At 39.8% G+C, this 25,773-nt stretch overlaps 1 protein-coding gene across 2 annotated transcripts in view; it reads left to right on the top strand.

The window, feature by feature from the left end:
- The window catches only part of TMEM132B (transmembrane protein 132B), a 676,739-nt gene that overhangs the window by 165,758 nt on the left and 485,208 nt on the right, over positions 1-25,773 (top strand). The window lies entirely within an intron of this gene.

The raw sequence follows: 25,773 nt of genomic DNA, 5'->3' as shown, positions 1-25,773 counted from the left end.
TCATTGATGTAGACCTGGAAAGGACTTCAGAAGTCCTCTATGTATAGCCTCCTTCATTTCACAGATGAAGAAACTGAGTTCAGCAAATGACCTGTCCCTTGTTACACAGGTTCATAACATAAGTGGGATGTGAAGTCATTTCCCCTGGCTCCAGAGGTTTTTTCCACTGGGTTTCCCATGTGACTTTGATACTTCGGAAGACTAATGACTTTTATTGCTGTTGGCCCTTGTTCCACTTCAGATTATCATCATGATCTTTTGTAAATTGTAGAATGTAAGCTCTTTAAGGCAGGGGCAGTTTCATTTATGTTTTTTGTTTTCTCAGTTTCTAGAGCAGTGCTAGCACATGGTTGGTGCTTAATAAATGCTTCTTGGGTTGGTTGGATTAAATCCGTACAATCTTATGCCATAGAGATATTTCCATGCCTTATTTTGACCAAGTATTTCATAATGTAGATGAAGACCTTCATGATGCTTCTCTAGGCTACTCTTCAGTTGGGCTCAGGCACAAAGCCTTTTTATGATTGGTGGGATCTATCAGTACCTGTACATTGCTTAGAAGAAATGAGGATCACCTTCACATGGGGGTATTAACAGAGAATAAAGAATTCTGTGGGGCAGGTAGGTGGCACCAGGCCAGGAGTCAGGGAGACTCATCTTTCTTAGTTCAAATCTGACCTCAGCCACTTACTAGCTGGGTGTCTCTGGGCAAGTCACTTAAAACCCATTTTGCCTCCATTTCCTCAATATGTAAAATGAATTGCAAAAAGAAAAGGCAAAGTGCTCCAGGATTTTTGCCAAGAAATTCCAAAAAGAGATCAAAATTGCAAAACAACTGAACAACAACAAATATTGTATAATTGAAGGAAAGGAAGACTTTTTTTTTAGGTTGTTTTTTTTTTTTTGCAAGGCAAATGGGGTTAAGTGGCTTGCCCAAGGCCACACAGATAGGTAATTATTAAGTGTCTGAGACTGGATTTGAACCCAGGTACTCCTGACTCCAAGGCCGGTGCTTTATCCACTACGCCACCTAGCTGCCCCAAGGAAGACTTTTTTATAGGAAAAAATTATTAATATCTTTTGCTCCTCCCTTTCTCAGAGAGCCTATTCTTCTTTTTTAATTTTTAAAAAAAATTTATTTTGAATTTTATGATTTTCCTCCTAATCTTGCTTCCTTCCCCTCACCCCCCACAGAAGGCAGTCTGATAGTCTTTACATTGTTTCCATGCTATACATTGATCCAAATTGAATGTGTTGAGAGAGAAATCATATCCTTAAATAAAGTATGAGATAGCAAAATTATATAATAAGATTACTTTTTTTTTTAAATTGGAGGTAATAGTTTTTGGTCTTTGTTTCTCTGGATTCGGATGGTATCCTCCATCACAAATACCCTCAAATTATTCCTGATTGTTGCACTGGTGAAATGATCAAATCCATTAAGATTGATCATCACCCCTATGTTACTGTTAGGGTATAGAATGTTCTTCTGGTTCTGCTCATCTCAGAGAGCCTATTCTTCTAACAAAGACTAAAAAAAGATAGAAAAGGGGAAAAAAAGAAAAAAAGCTCACCAACACATCCCCCTTGCATGACTCTTTGCTAAGTTCCATATCCATAGGCCCCCAGTTCTGTAAAAAAGGAATGAAGGAACATTATCTCATTTCTACTTTGAGACTAAACTTGATCAATACCATTATACACCCTTCAGCAGTTTCTTTCTTTTTCTTGTTATTTTTTCTTCTATTGATGCAGTCATTGTATAAATTGTTTTCTGGCTCCTGCCACTTTGATCAATATATTTATCTCTGAATTTAAAGAAAAGTTTCTTGATTATTAGAGCTGTCTCCATATAGTATCAGAAGATAGGTTGTGCAGTGACTAGACTACTGGGACTCAGGAATAAAATGTGACCTGAGACATTTGAACCTAGGTAAGCCCCTTAACCACTCTGATCTCAGTTCCTTTATCTATAATATGGGAATAATGATAGTACCCATCTATCTATCTAGGATAAAAATGTGAAAATATTCATAAACTTTAATATTAGCTATTATTAATTTTTAATGATATAATATTCTAAAATATTTTTAAAACCTTAAAGCACTATTTAAATACTATTACTGTTGGTCTTTTGGGGGCATTTATTTCCTTCTTATATACATATTTATATTTTTTTCTCCAATTACATGTTAAAACAATTAAAAAACATTAAAAATAGTTTTGAGTTTTCAGTCCTATTCCTCCCTTCTCCTTCCCTGAGATGGTGAGCAATCAGATACAGTTAATTCATGTGCAATCATGTAAAATATTTCCCTACTGGTCTTTTGTACAAGAATGCAAATAAAAAAAGAATGAAAATATTGTTATTCTTAAAGTAAGATATTTAAAACCCTAAAGCACAAAATAAATGAAAAAACTTTGCAAATCTTAAAGCATCATTTAAATGCTAGTTCTTTTATAACATTTGTAAAACACACAGAATAGAGGTAGGATTTGAACCCAAGTCCTCTGACCAAAATCTAGTAGTCTTTTTGCCTTAGCATGCTCTCTCATTCTTATGAAATGTGGGACCTTGTAAAGTAGGGGGAGGTGCTTCTTCCAGAAGTGTTGCCCCAGAGATTCAATGACCATTGGCTTTTGACTTTTTGATCATTTGACTTCTAAGACCCCTTCCAATTTCAACAGATCAAATTTTTTTTTGTGGAGTAGAGTGATAGGGTAAGCTCACGAAGATGCTTTTTTGGTCCAGCAAAATCAAACAATATTCCTTGAAAGATGTAATAACAGAGAGAATTTCAACTGTAGTACTCTCTGATCGTTAATATTCAGCAATTCATCAAATGAAATATAGATATAAAACACTTTGCCAGGCTAAAAATACTATATAAATGATAGCTATTTCATGATAATAAGAACTGATTCAATTTAACTCAATAAGCCTACTCTTTAACCTCTTACAATCCTGCTCAACCTTATCATTCCATTGAAACTGCTCTCTCCAAAGATATCAATGGTTTATTAGTTGCCAAACTCAATGACCTTCTCTCAGTCCTCACTCTCCTTGATCTCTTGGCAGCCTTTGTCACTGCTGATCCCTCTCTCTTACTTAAAACTTTCTTCTCAGGGGGTGGCTAGGTGGCATAGTGGATAAAGCACCGGCCCTGGAGTCAGGAGTACCTGGGTCCAAATCTGGTCTCAGACACTTAATAATTGCCTAGCTGTGTGGCCTTGGGCAAGCCACTTAACCCCATTGCCTTGCAAAAACCTAAAAAAAAAACCCCAACCAAACAAACAAAAAAAACCTTTCTTCTCTCTAAGTTTTCAGGACATTCCTTTCTCCTGGTTCTCCTTCTACCTCTCTGATTGCTCCTCTGTTTCCTTTTGCCACTTTGCACAACCCTCCCTCACTTAAATCCAATTCACTGGCATGTCACGGCATCACATCCCTGATGCCATGAACTTCTTCAAGAATAAAGGACAAACAGCAGCAAGGTGCTGGATCCTTCTCCAGATTGCACTCTCTAACCATGGGTGTCCCAGAGGGTTGACATTCTTCTCTTTTCTTTCTACACCGTTTCACTTGGCGATTTCATCAGCTCCTGTGGATTTAATTATTCCCTTTATGTTAATGGTTCTCAAATTTATCTATGTTGCTCTAAGGGGAGCCATCCGATGAGGGGACAAGGGCAGAGGATACTTCAGAGATATGAATTCTAAGGCTGGAGTGAGGTTTCAGGGTGAAGACCTGGAGTGTGGTAGAGGAAGTCTGGACTGCATCCTGGAGAGGATGTTTGTTGTACTACCCAAATGGAAGATGAGCTTCTCTAGATGCTGTTGTTCATAGAAGTCATTCTGCTGTTTGCATCAAGCCCAGAACACTGCAGAGTCTCTTAAATGAGATCCAGAAGCACTCTAAAGTTTTTGTAATCACCATCTGCATAGGCAAAGTAGAATGGATGAAGACATGGGATAGGCTATTTGGTTGACAACCTGAAGAACTGGTCTAAAAGTAAATATGGACTGCTAAATGATGCATTGGATAGAGACCCAGCTTAGAGTCAGGAAGACTCCTCTTCCTGAGTTCAAATCTGGTTCCAGATGGTATGACCCTGAGCAAGTCACTTCACCCTGTTTGCCTCAGTTTCCTCATTTGTAAAAGGAACTGGAGAAGAAAATAACAAATCACTTTAAGATCTTTGACCCCAAAGAATAGGATACAATTGAAATGACTGGGCAACAACAACAAAATAAGCAAATCTATTTTGAACAGATATTAGTCAGATGGGCCCAAAACTGTTAATGAGAACGGGAGTTGGCTTACCTTTAAGAATTTATGCTGTACTTTTGAATGACTCCAAGACTTTCTCTGAAAGAAAGCTTATTTTTTGAACACCAATTTTTTTTTCAGTGATACTATAGGGTTATGTGTAATGGAATGTCACATTCTCTGAAGCATTAGGTCCACGGAGGAGCATATGGTAAGGTGAATAGCAGGTTCTTAATAAATGTTTTATTTATTGACTGACTGAATGGAGAGTGTGAGTAAGCTGCAGCACAGAGCCAATAAAGACCTGTCCAAAAGGAGTGGTTTTAAGATATCATTGGGAGAGTCATATAGCTAGAAACAGATGTGAGACAGCATTGTAACAAGAGCAAGGGACCAGTTAATAAATAAGCATTTTGAAATGCCTACTATTTTCTGGCACAGTACTGTGCCAGAACTGAGAATATGAAGACCAAAAAAACCCCAGCATAGGGCAGCTAGGTGGCATAGTGGATAGAGCACCGGCCCTGGAGTCAGGAGGACCTCGGCTCAAATCTGGCCTCAGACACTTAATAATTACCTAGCTTAGTGACTTTGCGCAAGTCACTTAACTGCATTGCCTTGCAAAAAACTAAACAAAACAAAAACAACCCTCCCCACCCCAAATCCAACATAGCCTCTGTCCTCCGGAAGCTAACAGTCTTCTAGTGGCATCCATGGACCTCTTGGAATCTAGAAGAAGGCTCTCACCATGATATACAGATCTATGCAGGAACCAGGATCATATTTGGGTGGTATTGACATGGTTATCTTAAGATTACAATGCCTGATAAACATGGATACACACATTAATGTATTGTCTTCCTTTATCTTGATGCCTCTGAAAATTGGGTAGTAAAAAGAGGAGATGTGTAATGTTTTGCCACTATGAAACTGGTTGATTTTCTTTTGCAAAGTAATGGGGTTAAAGTGACTTGCCCAAGGTCACAGATAAGTAATGATTAAGTGTCTGAGGCTGGATTTGAACTCAGGTCCTCCTGACTCCAGGACTGGTGCTCTACCCACTGCACCATCTAGCTGCCCCTAAACTAGATGATTTTTTTTGTTTGTTTTTTTTTAGATTTTTTTTTTGCAAGGCAAATGGGGTTAAGTGGCTTGCCCAAGGCCACACAGCTAGGTCATTATGAAGTGTCTGAGACCGGATTTGAACCCAGGTGCTCCTGACTCCAAGGCCGCCACCTAGCCTCCCCTAAACTAGATGATTTTAAAGAAGTTACTTAAAGCTTTGTGGCTTGGGTTTGCCTATCTGCAGAATGGGATTGGTTACCTCTGTCCTGCTTTATCTTCTGGGATTTTTTCAAGGCTATAGTGGGACAGTTGGCATGAAGGACCTAGAGAGTTCAAACTCGGAGTTGCTATTGTTTTCCACATGTGGAGACTGGAGCATTTAGTGTGTTCTCAGGTCTCAAACTTCACAGTGAGAAGTGATGAACCAAGTGGATAGCTAACCCAAGCTGTGGCAGACTAGGAATCTCTTCCCCATCCCTATATCTGCCAAATGATCCTCTGCTTGAATGCCTCCAGAGAGAAGGGAATCCATGACCTCCCAAAGAAGGAAGACCAGCTCTCATTGATAGCAAGTTTTTCCTGCCTTGGCCAAATATTCCTCTCATAGTTTTCAAATATATCCTTGGGGTTCAAGCAGAAAAAGTCAAATTCTTCTTTCACATGACAACCCTTTGGGTACTTGGAGGTAATTATCTTGTCTTGAGTCTTCTCAATAATTTTACTTGGTTGCCTCAGGCAACCAGGAGAGATCTGTTCCACATGACTAATCCCTCTCTCCATAGCGGGAAGCCAAGCTATTTATTTTTATTTATTCATTTATTTATTTATTTTGCAAAGCAAACGGGGTTAAGTGGCTTGCCCAAGGCCACACAGCTGTGTAATTATTAAGTGTCTGAGACCGGATTTGAACCCAGGTCCTCCTGACTCCAGGGCCGGTGCTTTATCTACTGCGCCACCTAGCCGCCCCTAAGCCAAGATATTTATAAGTAATTATTATGATAACTTTTGCTGCCATCACCAAACACCCCACCCTTGTCTCCTCCAAGATAGATTCAGTTCACATCTGCAGCTCTTCTAGGTCTGGTTCAGTTGGCCTTTTCTTGGAATTACTATGAAGATTTGATAGACATAAATTATAAATCTGATTGACTAATAGATATATCAGAGAGGAGACACAATGGATTAGCACTGGACTTGGAATCAGCAATCTTCCTGAGTTCAAATCTGACCTCAGACACCTTCTAGCTGTATGACCCCAGGCAAATCACTTCACCCTGTTTACCTCAGTTTCCTCATCTTTAAAATGAGCTAGAGAAGGAAATGGAAAACCACTCCAGTAATTTTGTTGAGAAAACCCCAGATGAAGTCATGAAGAATAGGACACAACTGAAATAGGACTTGCCAAAAATTTAAAAAAAAGGGCAATCAGTGGATGGAGCGTGAAACCTAGAGTTAGAGATACTCATTTTCCTGAGTTCAAATCTGGTCTTACATACGCACTAATTGTGTGACACCAGGCACATCAATTACCCTTGTTTGCCTCAGTTTCCCTATCCTGATGCATCATCACTCCATGGAGATGATTTGAGGTTTTCAAGGAGAATGCAAGCACTGGCAGATCCTACCAAGATGGTACAGCTTCAATTATTGACCTGGCAGGGGACTTGCATGTCTGTATGTCTGTTGACCAAGGGGGAGGAGAGAGGGAGGCTGGTGACTTAGCACAGCTCCCCTCACACAAATCTAATGAGTTTGAGAAGAAAATGCAAGCCACTCCAGTACCCTTGCCAAGAGAATCCAAAATAGGGTCATCAAGAGTTGTACATAACCAAAAAACAATGGAACCCATACATACGTGTCTGTATATGTAGGTAGAAATATAGACGCACCCATAAATACACACATACATGTATGCATATATATGCATATATATGTATACATATAGTATATATGTATATATGAATACCATGTATATATACCTATATATATAGATGTGTATATATACATATATATACATATATACATAGGTATATATACATATATATAATATATATGTGTGTGTGTGTGTATATATATATATATATACACAGGTCTGGAACAGTTGGCCCTGTCTTGGAATTACTATTAAAGATTTGACAGATATAAATTATAAAATTTATAAATAATAAAATTTGAAAATATAATTTGAATGTATATATGAAATCCTGCAAAATATTTCCCTATTATCCATATTCTGAGGGGGGGAAGCCCAAGAAAAATAAAGGAAGGGAAAATGCTTCAGGCTATACTCTTAAGTCCCTCAATTCTCTTTCTGGGGTGGGTAGCATTTTTTGGAGCTAGGGATTCTAAGAGGTAGAATTAAGGATTGGTGGTGATGGTAGTGGAGGGGTTCCAAGCATGGGGGACAGCCATAAGAAAAGGCATCCGATGGTGGAAGATGGACATCATCCAAAAATCTGTTTCCTCACCTGTTAAATGGGGACAGAAATTCTAGTACAATCTCCCTCATGGGGTTGTTCTGAGAAAGAGACTTGAAAGACTAGCAATAGGTAATAGTGGCAAGATTTCTTGTCTATAAAAGCGGGTGTTGAACTGTTAAAAAATATGCTTTGAAATATCCTGTCCTAAAACTAGAGGCTTTGCCTGCCTTTGTGTTCTGGTGTTCACTTTATGTTCTTTTTCCTCAAGGAGGGCCTCCCTTTTTTCCTTTCTCCAACAAAAGACCTTTCTGGAGGGAATTTTCCTCCCTCACTGTTCTTTACTATTTTGGGAAGTTTAGGTAAAACACAGTTCTTATAATTTCAGTCTTAATGATGCCTACCTGCAGGGAAATGTGTTGGTGTTTTATAGGTGGCCAGTTAGAGAACAAGCATTTATTAAGGGCCTATCATGTGCTAGATATTGTACTAAGAGACAGGGATACAAAATTCCAGTCTTTGCTCTCAAGAAACTCACAATCTAATAGTGGTAAGGAGCACGGCATGAAAATAATTATGTACAGTTGTGTCCAACTCTTCATGTCGCCAGTTGGGGTTTTCTTAGCAAAGATCGTAGAGTGGTTTGCCATTTCCTTCTCCAACTCATTTTACAGATGAGAAAACTGAGGCAAACAAGGTTTGGTGCCTTGCCCAGAGTCACACAGATAGTAAGTGTCTGAGGTTGAATTTGAACTCAGGTCTTGGGTCTGGCATTTTGTCTACTTGGCCACCTAACTGTATACAAGATGTGTGTATAAAGTAGATGAAAGATAACCTTAGAAAGAAAGGACTGGTCATACTTTGAAAGGATCTAGCTATTCTAAGCAGAGGGAATGCATCATCTCATTGTCGAGGCAAAAAATTGTATATTTTAAACTGAATGGTGAAAATTGGAATTTTTTTTCCTGGGTCTTGGAGGAAGCCAGACAAACCAAGAGGTGGAGATGAGGAGGGAGGACAGCCAATGAAAACTTCTGGAGTCTCAAGACTCCTCTTGCTAGACTAATAGCAGAGTTCTTCAGCACAGCTAGAGTGGAAAGCTAAGGAGGGGCTAGTTTTGAAATGCTTAAAAAGTCAAACAGCATTTTATATTTGATTTTGGAAGTAACAGGGAGCCAGTGGAGATTATAGAGTGAGGGGATAGGGTCCATGGTCAGACCTACACTTTAGGAAAATCACTTGGGCAGCTATATGAGGTTTGAAATGTGGAAATTCAAACCTAGAAGATTGATTGTTTTCTTGTCTTCTCTCCTCCAGGAGCTACAGATCCCAATGAGGGCTGGGATACAGGAATTCTGGAATGATCTATTAGAAAGTTCAGCTGGATCCTGAGTATGGAGACTGCTGTTACTGAAGGAGGGATCTTTATATGCCTAATCAGAGGATGATAGGCTCCTAAAGCTAGAAGAGACCTCAAAGTTCATCTATGATTTGGCCAACACCTTTATTTTACTGAGCAAGAAACTGAGGCCCTGAGAGAGGAAGGGACTTGTCCAAAGTCATAGTGTATAATAGCTGATTTGGGATTAACAACAGCAACAACAGTAACAATGACAATGAAAACTGATATTTATATAACATTCAGCTCTTTAGTTGGCAGAGTGGGGAATTCTTTATATAATGTTCTAAAAGGGGGTTGGCATCTGAGCCATACTTGGAAAGGGATTCTAAGCCGAGGGAGTCATATTTTAAACTCATTCAACGTTGAAATAGAGTAATTTTTAGATTTCTTCAGGATGGGTCCTCTTTCACTCGAGCATGATCCGTCCATAGCTCAATCGATGGTTTTTTGAGAGTTGCTTTCCATTTATAATTTGACAAGGCTAGTAGTCCTTGGACAACAGACATGCAAGTCCGCTGCCAGGTCAATAATTGAAGCTGTACCGTCTTGGTAAGACCTGCCAGTGCTTGGATTCTCCTTGAAAAACTCAAATCATCTCCATGGAGTGATGATGCATCAGATAATATCGTCAGGGGAAGATAAATAATTGAGTACTTGGAAAAATCACAGGTTCAGTGCCTTTCGCATTTCCTATAAATGTCATAGACCATGAGAGGTATAGAAGGTCTAAGGAAGGAGAGATCACTGGTCTACCAGAAACTCACCCTCTTTGATCCCTGACATCTGGTATCTCCTGTGACAGACTCTGAGGTCCCTTTCTCTCAATTAGCTCCTTAACTCTGCATATAGATTGTGCTTGATTGGGTGATGCCCTGTGCATCATTGTGAGGAGGGGAGAGGAGAGAAAGTCCTTCCTACTTTCTGGACTTTCCAAGGTGTCTAAAGGAAAAGATAAGAAAGAATCTTCAGGAACTTTATCGAGAGCAGAGTTCTCCCATCCATAGTTGACTCTTCTCAATTGAGTCCACTGGGGTCTGTTTCCCCATGTTAACCCTCTTAATTGTATGGGCAGAGAAGAGGCACTGAAACACTTCCAAACAAGAACTCAGCCAAATTCCTGACCTTTTCATATGCAAATATGACCACTCAGGATCTGAAAGGGCTCTTTGCCCTTCACCCTTACAGACTATAAATTAGTTACTCCAAGGGGGCATATCCTTACATTCCCATTGTTTATAACCTCATCCCTAAGGTCCCACAAATGAGCTATGAAAAATTTAACCATTTAATTTCACATATCAATTGAGGTACTTGGTTGACCAGAAGTTCCAACCTCCATTCCAAACCCCAACCCTTCCAGCTCTAAATCTATCATCTTTTAATTGAGTTAGGTCTTAGAGGACAGGAACTATTTTACCTTGCAGTTATGTGGCTTCTGATAGAAGCACATGGATAACTACTGTCTGACACAAAGCTGAAACCTAAATCTCTAAACTCTCAGACTGGAGTTCTTTCCACAATCCTGCTTCTTGTGTAGGTTGAGTCCCTGAAGAATTAATATTTTCCTAGGTAATGATGGGGATATATGGGAAGACTGGAAGCAAAGGTGTAGAGGTGGTACATTTTGTTTGGGATATAATGGGAAATGGTCAAATTGTAATGGAGGTTACTTGTCTCATCACATTTAGAGAAGAGGTGGGAGTGAAATAGGACAGAGGAAGATGTCATGTTGGACTTGAAGGTCATGCATTTTGGGAAAGGAAAGACTAATGTGTAGAACACCACCCATACACGATGATTACTGTCTTTGGAAGGAAGGGCTGCCCCTGAGGTATACATATTGATGATGGTGATGATGATGTTTGTCCTAGGTTCTTGAAGAAGAACATGACATTGGGGAGGTGATGCCATGACAAACATATGAATTAGATTTCTGTGAGGGGAGGGGGGCTGTGCAAAGTCATCAGTCTCCCTCTCTCCTACAGAGCCATCTGGATCCAGTGGACAGATATGAATCAGGACAACTGGAGATAGCCCTGGATTGAGGCAATCAGGGTTAAGTGACTTGCCTAAGATCACACAGCTAGTGTAAAGTGTCTGAGGCTGGATTTGAACTCCTGTCCTCCTGACTCTAAGACAATGCTCTATCCACTATGCCCCCTAGCATACCTATTGGAGAATACCTGGAGTCAGGTGTTAAACCACTCTCCAAACACCACCCTTGTCCTACCCATCATGGAAATGCATTTAATCAAGGTTCTCTGGGGTGGAGGTCTCTTTCTTCTTTGAATTTCTGGCAGGGCTGCCACACTTCTCTTTCTCTAAACTAGAACCACACACACACACTGGCCTTTGCTGCTGGAGCAATATGGCCCCAGCTCCATGTGGCCAGATTTCCACTGATCTAAGCTTTTCTTCTCTCCTCTCCTGGGCTCCCTGTCATTTCCTTCTCCCTTCTTTTCTCTAAATCTAAGTTTTTCTTTCTCTCTTTTGATGAAACTATTCAGTCTGTCCTCAAGTTCCTTGCTGTCTCTCTGGTTGAAGTTTAATCTGCTTGGGCTTTGCAGGCCTATGATGAACTCTACAAACCTATGAATAAACATCTGAGCTGGGACAGAATTGTGACTTCTTCACTTAAAGAACCCTGATCTTTGGGGTGGTATTGTCCAATTTCCTGTTATCATGAGAAGGTGAGATGGGCTAGATCTTTCCAGCTTACTCCTGTATCTCTTATTATCTAGTTTCAGAAAACAATCCAGAAATTCTTTTCCAAATGGGAGAAATGAAGGGGGAGAACATTCAAAATTTTTTACTTCTCATAACTAAAATGGGTCAGGGATCAATTTTTTCCTTTCTCAGATATTCTGATAACTGTTATTTATGTGCCAACCAGAATTTCCCTGGTCAGAGAAACTTCTAACTGTGAACTGGGCCTTGTTGGTGCTAGAAGGATGAATAGCATTTGTTATATAACTGGATAATATCTCATCCATTCCAAGGACAGTCAACCAGGAAATCTGGGAAAGATGCACTTTTCTAAGAACTCTTGGAGGCTTCATTTCAACAGAGGTCAGACATTGTTTCAGATAATGCCCACATCTTTCCTCCCTTTTCTTGGCACAGCTCAAACTTCTCTTTTTTTTAGGTTTTTTTTGCAAGTAACTTGCCAAAGGCCACACAGACTTCAGATATTTAATAATTGCCTAACTATGTGACCTTGGCCAAGTCACTTAACCCCATTGCCCTCAAATAAAATTTAAAAAAAGAAATGGAATCAAGTGGCTGAGGCTGTATTTGAACTCAGGTCCTCCTGACTCCAGGGCCACCTATCCACTGCGCCACCTAGCCGTCCCTCAAACTTCTTTAGCTCTGTTATGTATATCCTAAATTTTCATCATCTTCTCAGTTTTTGTTACTTTTTTCTTCTTTGTATAAGTTGGACTAGATAGGACTAATTTTTAAAAATTGTTTTTGTTTAAAGTAAAAAATCATATTAACAAAATTCAATTAAATTCTATAAACATTTATTAAATGCCTACAGCGTGCCAGCCACTGTGCTCAACATTTAGTGTACAAAAAGAGGTAAAAGACAGTCCCTGTTTTTAAAAAACTTATACTCTAATGGGAGTAGAAAACATGAAAACAAAACAAACATATATATATATATATATATACATATATATATATATATATATAAAGTAAACTATCTACAGGATAGGTAAATCTACAGGACTTTTGAGGGAAGTCAGTAGAATTAAGGAGGGTTGGGGAAAACTTCCTGTAGAAGGATTTTATTGTTGCTGAGTCATGTTAGTCAACTCTTCAGGACCCCATTTGGGGTTTTCTTGGCAAGGATATTGGAATGACTTGCCATTTCCTTCTCCGGCTCATTTTACAGATGAGGAAACTAGTCACACAAGGTTAAATGACTTGTCCAGGGTCACACAGCTAGTAAATATATGAGGCCAGATTTGAACTCAGGAAGATGAGTTTCCCTGACTCTAAGTCTAACACTCTATCTAGTATGGTGCCACCTGATTAGTTAGGACTTAAAGAAAGACAAGGGGGTTAGTAGTTGGAGTGAAGAAGGAATATCATTCCAGGTATGAAGAACAGCCAGAAAAGATGGGAAAGGCACCTAAAGAGGCCAAAAGAAACATGAGGAGAGAAGAAGAAATTGCAAGGGACACCTTTTGTTCAGTTGTTTTTGATCCTAGAGGCATAGAATGTCAGAGATGGAAGGGGCTTGAGCATCTTGGAGATAATCAAATTACTTCAGCTCCTAGAATTCAAGAAAAAGAGCTTAGCCATACTCTCTTCTTACTTCTCAACCCCCTCAACTTCTCACTTCTTACTTCTCACTTCTCAACCCCTTGGGATCTAGAATTGAAATAGAATCTAGGGGCAGCTAGGTGGCGCAGTGGATAGAGCACCCGCCCTGGAGTCAGGAGGACCTGAGTTCAAATTTGACTTCAGACATTTAATAATTGCCTAACTATGTGACCTTGGCCAAGTCACTTAACCCCATTGCCCTCAAATAAAATTTAAAAAAGAAATGGAATCTAAGTGTGTTGGGAGCAGGAACTGTCTCATGTTCATCTATATCTCTAGCACCAATAATAACAGAGTAGGTGCACAGTAGTAAATACACATCAATTCATTGATTATTAGTGGGCTTTTAGCCTTGTCACTCACTAGCAATCACAATCTTCAAGGTTACCAGAAGTTTCTAATGGCCAAATCTGATGGTCTCTTTTCGATTTTCATCCTTCGTGACCTCTTTGCCATATTGTTGTCTGACCTCTCCTTCCAGATTCTCTCTTTTCCCCTGACCCTGCTTTTTTCTGTTTCCCATTCTCCATATGAACCAATGAACCATTTTCCATCTCCTTGTCGTTGTTCCTACATGTGGGTGTATACTACACTTCTGCTATAGGTACTTATCTTTTTCTACTGTACACTCTGTCATCATCTTCCATGGATCTAATTATCATCTCCATTTAGGTGATTCCCAGATCTGTATATCTGACCCTAGCTATAATTAGTTTCCCATTGAACATTTCCAGTTAGATGTCCCATACCCATCTTCAACTCAACATGTCCAAAACTTGCCCTAAATGTCTTTCTTCCCAAACTCTACCTATTCCAAATTTCTCTAATATTGTATATGGAATGTGTGTATATATATATATATATATATATATATATATATATATATATATATGTTCAGAGTCACCTAATTTTTAACATATGAATTTTTCTTCTTCTCTTGCCTTCATATATAATCAGTTGCCAAGTCTCGTCAATCTACTTTCAAAAAATCTCTTAAGTTCATCCCCTTCTCAACAATCACATGGTCATTTTCCTAGTTATGGCCATCTTCTTCTCTTACCTGGACTATTGCATTAGCTTCCTAGTCAGTCTCCCTATCTTCAGGCTTTTCCCAGTGGAAAGAGTGCTGAACTTTTGGTCAAGAAAGATCACTCTCATACACTTACTAGCCGTAGGTTACAAGCAAGTCATTTAATTCCCCTCATTCTCAGTTTCCTCATCAGTAAAACTGGTATCATCATAATACATACTTCCCAGGATGGTGCTATTGAGATAACACATAAAATGCTTTGTGAACTCTAAAATGATAGATAAATATTGTTGTTTTTATTTCTGATTATAGCTATCAAATATTTTTGTCCATTTCACATCCCTACTCAAAAATCTCCAGTGACTTTTATTTGCTTCTAGGAGAAAATACAAACAATTTTCTCAAGAGACAGCTTCTCTCTTCATCATCATTGCATTGATTTTGTTTTTGAAATAGTTTTTCAATTTTGTGTAATTGAGGGTCTTAACTTAGGGTCCTCATAATCTGGTTTCAGGTTGTCATCTCCAGTCTATTATATATTATTCCCTTTTCTGCATTTTGTAGACTCAGAATCCATTGTCCTGAGTGCCAAATTCAAAATGAGGTAGTCCTGGATTCTAGAATCACTCCTAGTATAGACTGTGTGACCTAATGCAACTAATTGAATCTTGGTTTTCTTTATCTGTAAAATGGGAGCAATAATACTCTTTCCCAATAGGATTGTTTTGACGATGAGTGAAGTGAACATAGACAAAATGAGTGGCAAACCTTAAAGGGCATAGAAATATCAACTATTAAACCTGTCAGTCACCTACCATTTACTAAGCTCTTACTGTGTAAGGCACTCTGTGTCTGAGGTAAACAAAATAAGACAAAAATGAAGTCTAGGCTAACGGAGAAGACACATACAAACTTATGTAAAAACAAGATACAGATAGGTTAAATTGGGGGAAGGCACTAAGATTAAGCAAAATTCTTTTTGCTGAAAGGAAGCCTAGGAAACTAGGAGGTGGAATTGAAGAGGGAGAGCCGTGAGGCATGAAGGATAGCCAGTAAAATTGCTGGAAGATGGAAGTTTAAGACTATGGAAAAGTAAGAAGGTGTCAAGTTATGAAGTACCTTTAAAGGCCAGAGGATTTTATATTTGATCCTAGAGGCAAGAGGAGACCATGGTAATTTATTGATTAGGGGGTGATGTGGTCAGACCTATGTTTTAGGAAGATCAATTTGACAGCTGAGTGAAGGATAAATTGGACTGGGGAGGAAGGAAGGAAGCTCAACCAGCAGGATGTTGTAATGTTCCAGGAGTGAGGTGATGAATACCTGGAATAGAATGGTGGCAGTTTCAGAAGAGAGAAAGGGAGGGGTATAGGGAAATTAAGAAGGAAAGTTAAGAAGAGGGAAAGATTTGGACTGGGGAACAAACAGATAATGAGTTCAGTTGGGGACCTACTACTGAGTCTACATGAATCCATTTTGAGATATTTAGTAGGTAGTTAGAGATACAAATCTGAGGGTGAAGAGTGAAGGGATGAAAGGATAGGATATAGACCTTTCTCACACAACTGTAAATTATGATTGGATCAATTTACAGCTCCATCAAGAGTGTGTCTTTGTTCAGCCCTTTCAACCCTGTCTTCTGATTTTGAGCCTGTTTGCCAATTTGATAGGAATGAGGTAGTCTGAGTTGTTTTAATTTACACTTCTCATTAATTTCTTTTATATGCTTTATTCCTTCAACAATCAATCACTCGTTTAATCAAAAGAATTCAATAAGTGCCTATTACTGTATTTGCTGGAGCAGTGAAGTTGTGAAGTAGAGAGAGTGCCAGGATGGGAGTCAGGAAGACTCATCTTTCAGAGTGCCTCAGACACTTAATAACTGTATGACCCTGGGCAAGTCACTTCATCCTGATTACTTCAGTTTCCTCAAGGAAATGACAAACCACTCCAGTATCTCTGCCAAGAAAACCCTAAATGGTGTCATGAATAGTTGGACTCTACTGAAAACAACTAAACAATCATAAAATTATATCTGTAAGGAACCATGTAGGTATTGGGGAGCAATTCCATCCCTGACTTGGTATCTAATTGACTTGAATACAGAACCATATTAATGTGGTTTATTTAGAATTCTCTTTATGTTACATGATCTGAGCCACTGACCCAAATAAATACATCTCAGCCTCCCCATCATCCACTAGTCAACAAGAGTGTTGACTAGATTAGTTCTGATTGCCAAAACCTACCCTAGCTTCATGGCCCTCCCCTTCACTGAGGCCACTCCAGAAAACATGTATCCAGCTCTGCCTTCAGTCACTATCCAGAATGGCAAGCATACTGTCATGAAATTGAAATACAATACTGATAAAAATGAAAAAATTCCTCCAAGAAACTAACATTCTCTTGGAGAGAAATAATATGCAGCTGATAAATGCAAAGCAATCTTCAAAGAGTAGCACTAGTTGTTGGTTCTTGTCCTTTGTTATCAAAGAACACCAAAATGACATCACTGTGTTTGAGATAAATTACAGTAAGTCCGACTGTGACTGGTCAGACTAAGAGGAGCTTGGAATGCTCTCCCAGAGGTTGGGCACAAATAGTCCATGTGAACACCTGGGGTGGGTACTCTAAACTTGCAGATGTCACATTTTTTCTGAGTTGCTTCAGTTCTGCCCTTTTGTCAGAGTACAGCACGCTCATTGATGAGGGCATACCATGCTGGATGATCCTGTGCTAGTGTCTCTTATATTGCACAATCAATTCCTAAGTTCTAAATAGAGACCTTCAGGGTGTCCCATTATCACTTCTTCTGACCCCCTTGTGAGTGCTTGGGTTTTTTTTTTTTTTTTTGGTAAGCATACATATGGCATTCTAACAACATGAGATGTTAGCCCATTATAGTGGCACTCTCTGTAGTAATGTTGGAATGCTAGTCAGTTTAGCTTGAGAAAGGACTTCAGTGTTTTCTCCTGCTAGGTGATCTTCAGAATCTTCCTAAGACAATTTAAATGGAAGAGATTCAGTTTCCTGACATGGTGCTGGTAGACTGTCTAGGTTTCACAGGCATATAGCAATGAGGACAGCACAACAGCTCTGTAGACCTTCAGTTTGGTAGTCAAATACCTCTTCTCTCCCACACTTTCTTTCAGAGCCTCACAAATACTGAGCTAGCTCTGGCAATGCATGTGTCAATCTCATTGTCAATGTATACCTCCCTGGATAGAATACTGCCAAGGTAAATGAACTTGTCCATAGTACTCAAAGCTCTATTTATTGTAATCAGTGATTTTGCTTATGGGTGGTGTGGTGCTGGCTGATGAGCACTTGTATTTTCTTGGTGTTAATTGTTAGATCAAAATTAGCAGAGAATCAATTCATATTTTGTTGCATCTCAGCTTCAGAAGCTACATTGAATGCATGATCATCTACAAACAGAAGATTATGCACCAACACTCCTTCTACTTTGGCCTTGGCTTGTAGCCTTTTCAAATTGAAGAATTTGCCATTAGTGTGGTAGCTGATCTTGAGGCCATGTTCATCCTCAGTGAAGGTGTTTGATAGCATGACTGAAAAACATTATGCTAAAAATCATGGAAGCAAAGACACATCCTTGTTTTACTCCACTGGTGATCGGGAAATCTCTAGAGCATCATCCACTATCCAGAATGGCAAGCATACTGTCATGAAATTGAAATACAATACTGATGAACTTCTCCAGACAACCAAATTTTGACATAATTTTCCATAAACCCTCACAACCCATGGTAACAAAGGCCTTGATCAGATCCAAAATGTTATATACAGACCTTTGTCTATTCCTGGCATTTTTCTGGAGTTGACGAACAGCAAACACTTTTTCAACTGTTCCTCAACCCTTTCTGAAGCCACAATGACTTTCAAGGAGGTGACCATCTACCAAATGAGGATCAGCCTATTGAGAAGGACTCTGGCAAGAATCTTACCAGCAATGTGTAAAAGAGAAATACCCCTATGACTGTCAAAGGATAATCTAATCCCTTTACCTTTATAGAGATGGACAATGGAGGAATTTCGAATTCTTGGGGATAGCCTCTTCCTGTTATATAACCTGGAAATTTTCAATCAATTTTTGGATGAGCAATGGAGCCCCCACCTTGTAGCTCTCGGCTGGAATAGAAACAGCATCAGGTGCTTTGCCACTTGAAAGGCATCTAATGGCATTCAAAACCAATTCTTCAGTTGGAACTTCAGTTAGGGACTGATTGACTTCAATTTGAGGTAAACAATCAATGGCTTCTGCATTGATTGATGATGGTCTGTTAAGAAAACTATGGAAGTGTTCGACCCATCTCTCTTGGATCATGTCCCTGTTGTTAATCAATGTGGATCCATCAACACTGAGTAGTTGAGATGCACCATAGGTCTTTAGCCCATAGCCTTCAGGGCAGCATGAAAGCATTTTGATTTGCTGCTGTCTGCATAAAACTGAATTTCTCTGCCTTCTTATTGAGCCAAGAGTCCTGCATCTCTCTAAGCTCCACTTGTGCTTTACTTTTGACAGAATTAGATGCTGCCTTCTTAGAAATGGATGAACTATCCTGCCAGTAAATCCAGTGGAATTATCATTTTTCATTTAGCAGTTCCTATATTTACCCATCATTCAACAAACCAGTCTTGATGTTTGTGAATGTTCTGACCCAGATGAACAAATGCAGTGCTGTATACGGGCTTTCTGAAAGCTGCCCACTCTTTTTCTGCTCCATTGCCAACTGTGTGTTGGCTCAATTTTCCCTCCAAGTTAGCAGCAAACTGTTCCTGCTCAGAGAGACACTCTAAGCTCTTGACATTATTCTTTTAGTATTCATCTTGACTTGGGGCTGCTGCTTTGGTTGAGTGGGAATATTTAGCTTAGAGAGGATGAGTCTGTGCTCAGTCCAGCACTCTGCACCACACATTGCCTTTGTCACTCTCACATCCTTTCTTTTCTCATTACAATCACATAGTCTAATAGATGCCAATGGTTGCCTCAAGGGTGTATCCAGGAAACTTCATCGAATTTAGGTAAAAAGAAGACAGTATTTGTGATGAGAAGGTCGTAGTAGGTGACCATTGATGTTGCTGTTTCTAACTCCATTCCTCCCAAGGACTCTCTGCCATGTCTGGTAATCTGAGCCTACTCTGGCATTAAAGTCATTCAGAATTATAAGCTTGTTTTCCTTTAGTACATTGATGATAAGGGTCTCAGGTCTTCTTAAAATGTTTCTTTAACTTCATCAGTGTTCATCATGATGGGAGCACAAGCTCTGCTGATGGTGGCATGGCATTTTCCTGGACATTTCAATCTCATTGTCATGAGTCTGTCATTCATTCCTTTTGGTCAACATTCAAGAGTGTTGACTAGATTAGTTTTGATTGCCAAAACCTACCCCAGCTTCATGGCCCTCCCCTTCACTGAGGCCACTCCAGAAAACTTGTATCCAGCTCTGCCTTCAGTCAACTGGCCTTTATTTGACAGTCTTGTTTCACTCAGGGCTGCTATTTGGATATGATGCCTGCTGAGTTCTCTCACAAACAAGAGCTATTCAACTTTCAGGTCTATTGGGTCTTGTGTTGTCTTTGAGTGTGAACATGTTCCATGCACCAATGGTGAGTGGAATCTTCTTTGAAGATATTCTTGTAGATTTTTTTGTCTCGACCATCCTGTGGGATCCCTGCCTACTGTGGCAATTATTCTATCTTGGGTAAGCTGACCATTTTAATGGAACTTTTTCCTAGTAACGGTTAGGGGAAAATCTTGTTAAAGAAGGAGGAGAAATTGAGGCAGGGAAAGCACATACAACTGGGGAATTTGGGAAATAACTCTGGTAAGAAAAATTACTCAATCTGTACCTTGAAGGGATTCCAAGAAATAAAGGTGAGAAGATAGAGTGTCTTGTCTTGTCCAAAGGCATGGAGGATAGGTGGTAAAAAAGCATAGAGCCAAGAGAGGGATTGTTGTGTATAGGTATCAAATTGTATGGCTTGGAGGAAATATATCATGAGTAGAGGGAATTGTTGGAGATTTACATTTCTAATCTGAAAATTTTGTTCCTCTAAGAGTTTATCTGTTGGGAAATGACTCAGTTTAAATACTTGTGTCAATTCCCCTTCCTATTGAATCTCAGACTTTTATCAGAGATATTTGATGTAAATATTTTTTCTCAGTTAACAGCTTCTCTATCATAGTTGCATTGATTTTGTTTTTGAAATAATTTTTTCAATTTTGTGTAATTGAATTAATGTTTTCTCTATTGTGATCCTCTCTACCTCTTGTTTGGGTACAATAAAAACATGTATCCTGAGCAGGAAACTCAGGCTCACGTGTGTGTGTATGTGTGTGTGTGTGCATGTGTGTGTCTCAAAAGCATCTACCCGGAATCTAATACAATAAATGCCTTTATTCTTCCAGAAATTTGGCTTCTACATGATAGAACTGGTCCATGAGCAATTCCATCCCTGACTTGGTATCTAATTGACTTGAATACAGAACCATATTAATGTGGTTTATTTAGAATTCTCTTTATGTTACATGATCTGAGCCACTGACCCAAATAAATACATCTCAGCCTCCCCAGCATTAGACATGGTCTCTGGCCATTATTATTCCTTTGTTCTGCCTCCTTCAGTGTTGATAAATACTAAGGACAATCACTCTTCGCTGTGTTGGTGAGAAAACTATGAAGCCTGGTATGCTGAGAACTGGTTCAGCTATGCCTTGCTTGTCAGCTCTTCATACTTCCCATTTCAGATGCCTTCAACCACTCATCTCAGCCCTATCTCTGTATGGCATATGAATCAGCCTGGGAAAGTTGTGAGAAGGGCCCCAGTCCATTGGACACTGGGGTTTTGACGTGTGCCAAGTGACCGGATGCCTCAGCAGCATTTGGGGCTTTTGTTGAGGTTTGCTAACGAGCTCCAGGCAGTGTAGGGCAAGGCCCCGGCAGAAGTATCCTTGGCAAAAGGGTGGATGCTTCTTTCCCACCCTAGAGGAGAGACCGGTCTAGGGATGAATGACCTACTTGGTCTTTGATGGGCCCAGATGGAGACAAGTGACCTCCCATGGGCCATCCCCAAAGGCATCTCCTCATGAATTCAGGGAGCATGTCAGATACGTATGTTAACATTTCTGCTAGAAGAAATTGGGCCAGTGAGGGTTGGAAACAGGGCAATTTCTCTGAGCTGGGAACTTGAGGAAGGGGTCATGAACTCTTGTAAGAGAAGGACAAAGATCTTTTCTTCTGGCCCAAATTAGTGAGATTGCCAGAGGCTGTTGTCATCTTTTAGTGGAGACTGAGGCATTAAGAGTTGGGATGAGAAATTTCTATCTTCAGCCCTAATGAACATCCAGGCAGCCTGGTCTTTCTTTCAAAGATTAAAAAGAAAAAAAAAACCTAACTGAGAAATGCCTTCCTTTTGAAAGTGCCTCTCGTTTGTCTTTCCGCTGTCTGGGAGTGTGTCTGTTTCTATTGGTAGGATGGGAAGTCCAGTGTAGGGAGAACCAGGAAAGTTAATGGGATCTTAAACTCTCTTCAGAGAAACAGTTTTAAGAGCTTAAGGCGGGATAGTCCTTCTCTGTTCGGAGCTGGTTGGATCACATCAAGATGCAGGACAGTGGATATATGGACTTAGAACAGTTTGAATTTGACCTTAGTTACTTACTAGTTTGATCCCCGGCAAGTCACTTTACTTGCCTCTGCCTCTGTTTTCTCATCTGTAAAATGGGAATAAAAATGGCACCCATCTCACTGGGTTATTTCGAGGATCAAATGAGATTAATACATGTAAATAACAAATCTTAAGAGACTTGAAAAATGCCGTGTATTATTTACCAGTATCATGTTTAATTGTGGGCACTGCCTTTTGCCTTTTAGGATTAACTGGAAGGCATCCAGAGAGATTGCCTGAATGGTGAGGTGAATGAGATCACACCACCTTGAGGGCTGGCTGAAGGAATTGGGGACTGTTTAGCTTGGAGGGAAAAAAAGGGGACAGTGAGGTTCTTTCAGTGGAAAGAATGTGGACTCTGGGAGTCAGAGGATTTGAGTTCAAATTCTGTTCCTGATGCTTAACTACCTATAGAGCCTTAACCAAGTATCAATCTCTCTGGACCTCAGTTTCCTTATTTTTAAAATTAGAGAGTTAGACTAAATGGCCCCTAAGTTTTCTTCCAGCTTTTAGGATTAAGCCCTAAGACTAAGGCAGTTGGTGATACCATAGTGAATAGAGCACCAGCTGCGAGAATCAGGAGAACCTGAGTTCAAATCTACAAGCTGTGCCACCCTGAGCAAGTCCCTTAACCCTGATAGCCCGCCCCCATCCTTCAAACAAGATAAAGCAAAGACAGGTTCAATCTAGATATTCAGTAGAGTATTTGAAGGAGTCGATATGGAAGAAGACTTGACTCATTCTGATTGGCTTCAGAGAGTAGAAGAGATGTTTAATAAATGGTCATTGGCCCAACTGAACTGATATTAACTTATTATGAAGATCTTATGAAATTAGGGACCTCTGGGGTCATCTAGTCCAATCTGTTCAATTTACAAAGATGGTAACTAAGACCTGGAGAGAGAACGAGACTTTCCCAAAGAGGTCCCAGATCCTCTGATGTCAAATTTAGTGCTTTTTATTATGATGCCACACTTCCTGTTCCTAATTTAGGCAACCAATCAAGCGGCAAGCGTTTATTGATGTGCTAGCATCTCAGGCAAAAATAAAGCTGCCCCTGCACTCTGGGAGTTTCCATTCTCTTGGTTGGAGACTCCTAACCTCTGGAATCCTGCACTGAAGAACACCCCCATCACCTCCTCAGATGCCTTATGAGATGCCAAGTATCTGGCCCTATGAGGAATGGTGTCTCCTGGCTCATTCAGCCTTGTTCTTCAGATCCATATATGTAGCAGGAGAGTGATTTTAGTCAATGGATGGTACTGATTGCCCATCTCTCTGTGATGGGTAGACCAACCCTCAACTACATTTCTGACTCTTCTTGATGATGGTAGAATATCTGGGGTTCAGAGGTGCCTCAGTGTCCCAGAGTGTCCTTCTGGGTTATCTGCAGGTATTTGTCAAGGATTGGATCTTGCTGAACATTATTCCTTGTGTTCTTGTGCACTTTGTCCCTGTTGTAGGATTCAGTCTTTTTAAACCTCTTGTTTTTTCTGGTCTCTGCTCTGACTGTGACCAAGGAGAACTGCTTCTGGGTTGTCTGGGTTATAGACTTGATGTTTGGGGAACTCTGGGATTCTTGTCTCATTTGGATACTAACTGCATATGTCCTTTTTATCACTTCAGTCTTGGGTTTCTTCCTTTAGAATGTAAGCTTAAGGGTAGGCAAGGATGATTTTTTCTCTATTTCCAGTGTTTAGCACATTTGGTTGTTAATCAATTCATCATCTCATTGAAGTTTTCTTGGCAAAGGTACTGGAGTGATTTGCCATTTTCTTCTTGAGTTCCTTTTACCAATATCAAGATTGAGACAAGTGGGGTTAAGTGCCTAGGGTCGAACACCTGGTAAGCACCTGAGGCTGGATTTGAATCCAAGTCCTCCTAATTCCAGACCCAGCTGCCTAATTGCAAAATGACCTCTAGGACCTTACACTCAATTAAAAGATAATAGCTTTAGAACTGGTAGAGATCTGAGAGGCTAATGAGGTCAGTATCCCTCACTTTACAGATGAGAAAACTGAGGCAAATGGGATTATATGACTTGCTCAGGGTCAAACAACTAATAAGTATTTGAGGTCCTCCTGATTCCTGGTCCCTGTACTAGATCAGCCCCTGTTTATCACAATAGTAGACACTTTAAAAAAGCCTTTTGGTTCATTTATTTATCATTTATTGATCTGTAAGGGCCTCTCAAGCTTACTTTGACTTTCAGTCAAGAATTTCTTAGGAAGGTTGGTCTATGGCAAAATTAATTTCTTTTTCTTTTTCTTTTCCTCTTTTGTTGTAGAGAGTTGAAAACCTAGGTCTCTGGCTCCAGCTTTGTCACTCAGCACCTGTATGATCTAGGTTTATCTCCAAGGTCCTTTGCTCTGGTTGCTCAATGATCTTATAATTCTTCCTTCTTTGTTGATCCTTTGACATGGACATTCTCCCAGAAAATGTCCCTTATATCAACCTCAATGGACTGCCTGGACAATCAGGCACAATTTGGGGCTGTCTCTGATGGAGAATGCCATCTGTATCCAGAGAAAGAATTGTGGAGTTTGAACAAAGACCAAAGACTATTACCTTTAATTTAGAAAAAAAAGTTATCTTATTATGTAATTTTGCTATCTCTTACACTTTATTTTTCTTCCTTAAGGATATGATTTCTCTCTCATCATGTTCAACTTAGATCAATGTATACCATGAAAACAATGCAAAGACTGGCAAATTGCCTTCTGGCGGGGGGAGGGAAGTGAGATTAGGGGAAAAAATGTAAAATTCAAAATAAATAAATTAATTAATTGAGTTAAAAAATGTCCCTTATGCTCTTGTATTGTTCTGGAGCCTTTGGTTAGATTCGCTTACAAAGCCACTTTGAGAGAATTTTCCTCTATTCTCATTTGAAGGACAGATTCTTAGATTTAGAAATGGAAGGTGATCTTAGGTGAAAGAGGCCTTAGAGGTCATCTGGTCCCATCCCTCTAATTCTTCTGATTGTAGGATCATAGATTTCATTCTGGAAGGGATCTCCAAGGCCATCGTTCAGTCTCTCCCTTTCTCTGTTCCCTTTACAGCTGAGGAAACTGAGGTTAAGACAGGGGAAGTAACTGATTCAAAGTTAGACAGGAAGTTAATAGAAGAGATGAGATTTGAACTCAGGTCCTCCTGACTCCAGAACTGAGCCTGCTAGCTGTTCTGGAATTAGGAAGACCTGAAGTTAAATGAAGTCTCAGATATCTACTAAGCTGTGAGACCCTGGGCAAGTCATTTAAGCCTATTTGTCTCCGTTTCCTCATCTGTAAAAGTGAGCTGGAGAAGGCAATGCAAACCACTCCAGTATCTCTGCCAAGATTCTGACCAGACTGAATAACAACACCAAAGAAGTAGCTTTGTAAATATTATCTCATTTTCTCCTCACAACCCTGGAAGGTAGGTGCCATTAATTAACCCCATTTTTGCAGAAGAGGAAACTGAGGCAGACAGAAGCCACTTGGCTTACCTTATCATTCAGTTGGTAAGAGTCCTAAGCTAAATTTGAACTCAGGACTTCCTAATTCCACCCTGTATCACCCTGCTGGTTCTTAAT

The sequence above is a fragment of the Macrotis lagotis genome, chromosome X (assembly GCF_037893015.1).
Source record: "Macrotis lagotis isolate mMagLag1 chromosome X, bilby.v1.9.chrom.fasta, whole genome shotgun sequence".
Lineage (NCBI taxonomy): Eukaryota > Metazoa > Chordata > Mammalia > Peramelemorphia > Peramelidae > Macrotis > Macrotis lagotis.
This window is presented reverse-complemented; position numbering and strand designations above follow the sequence as displayed.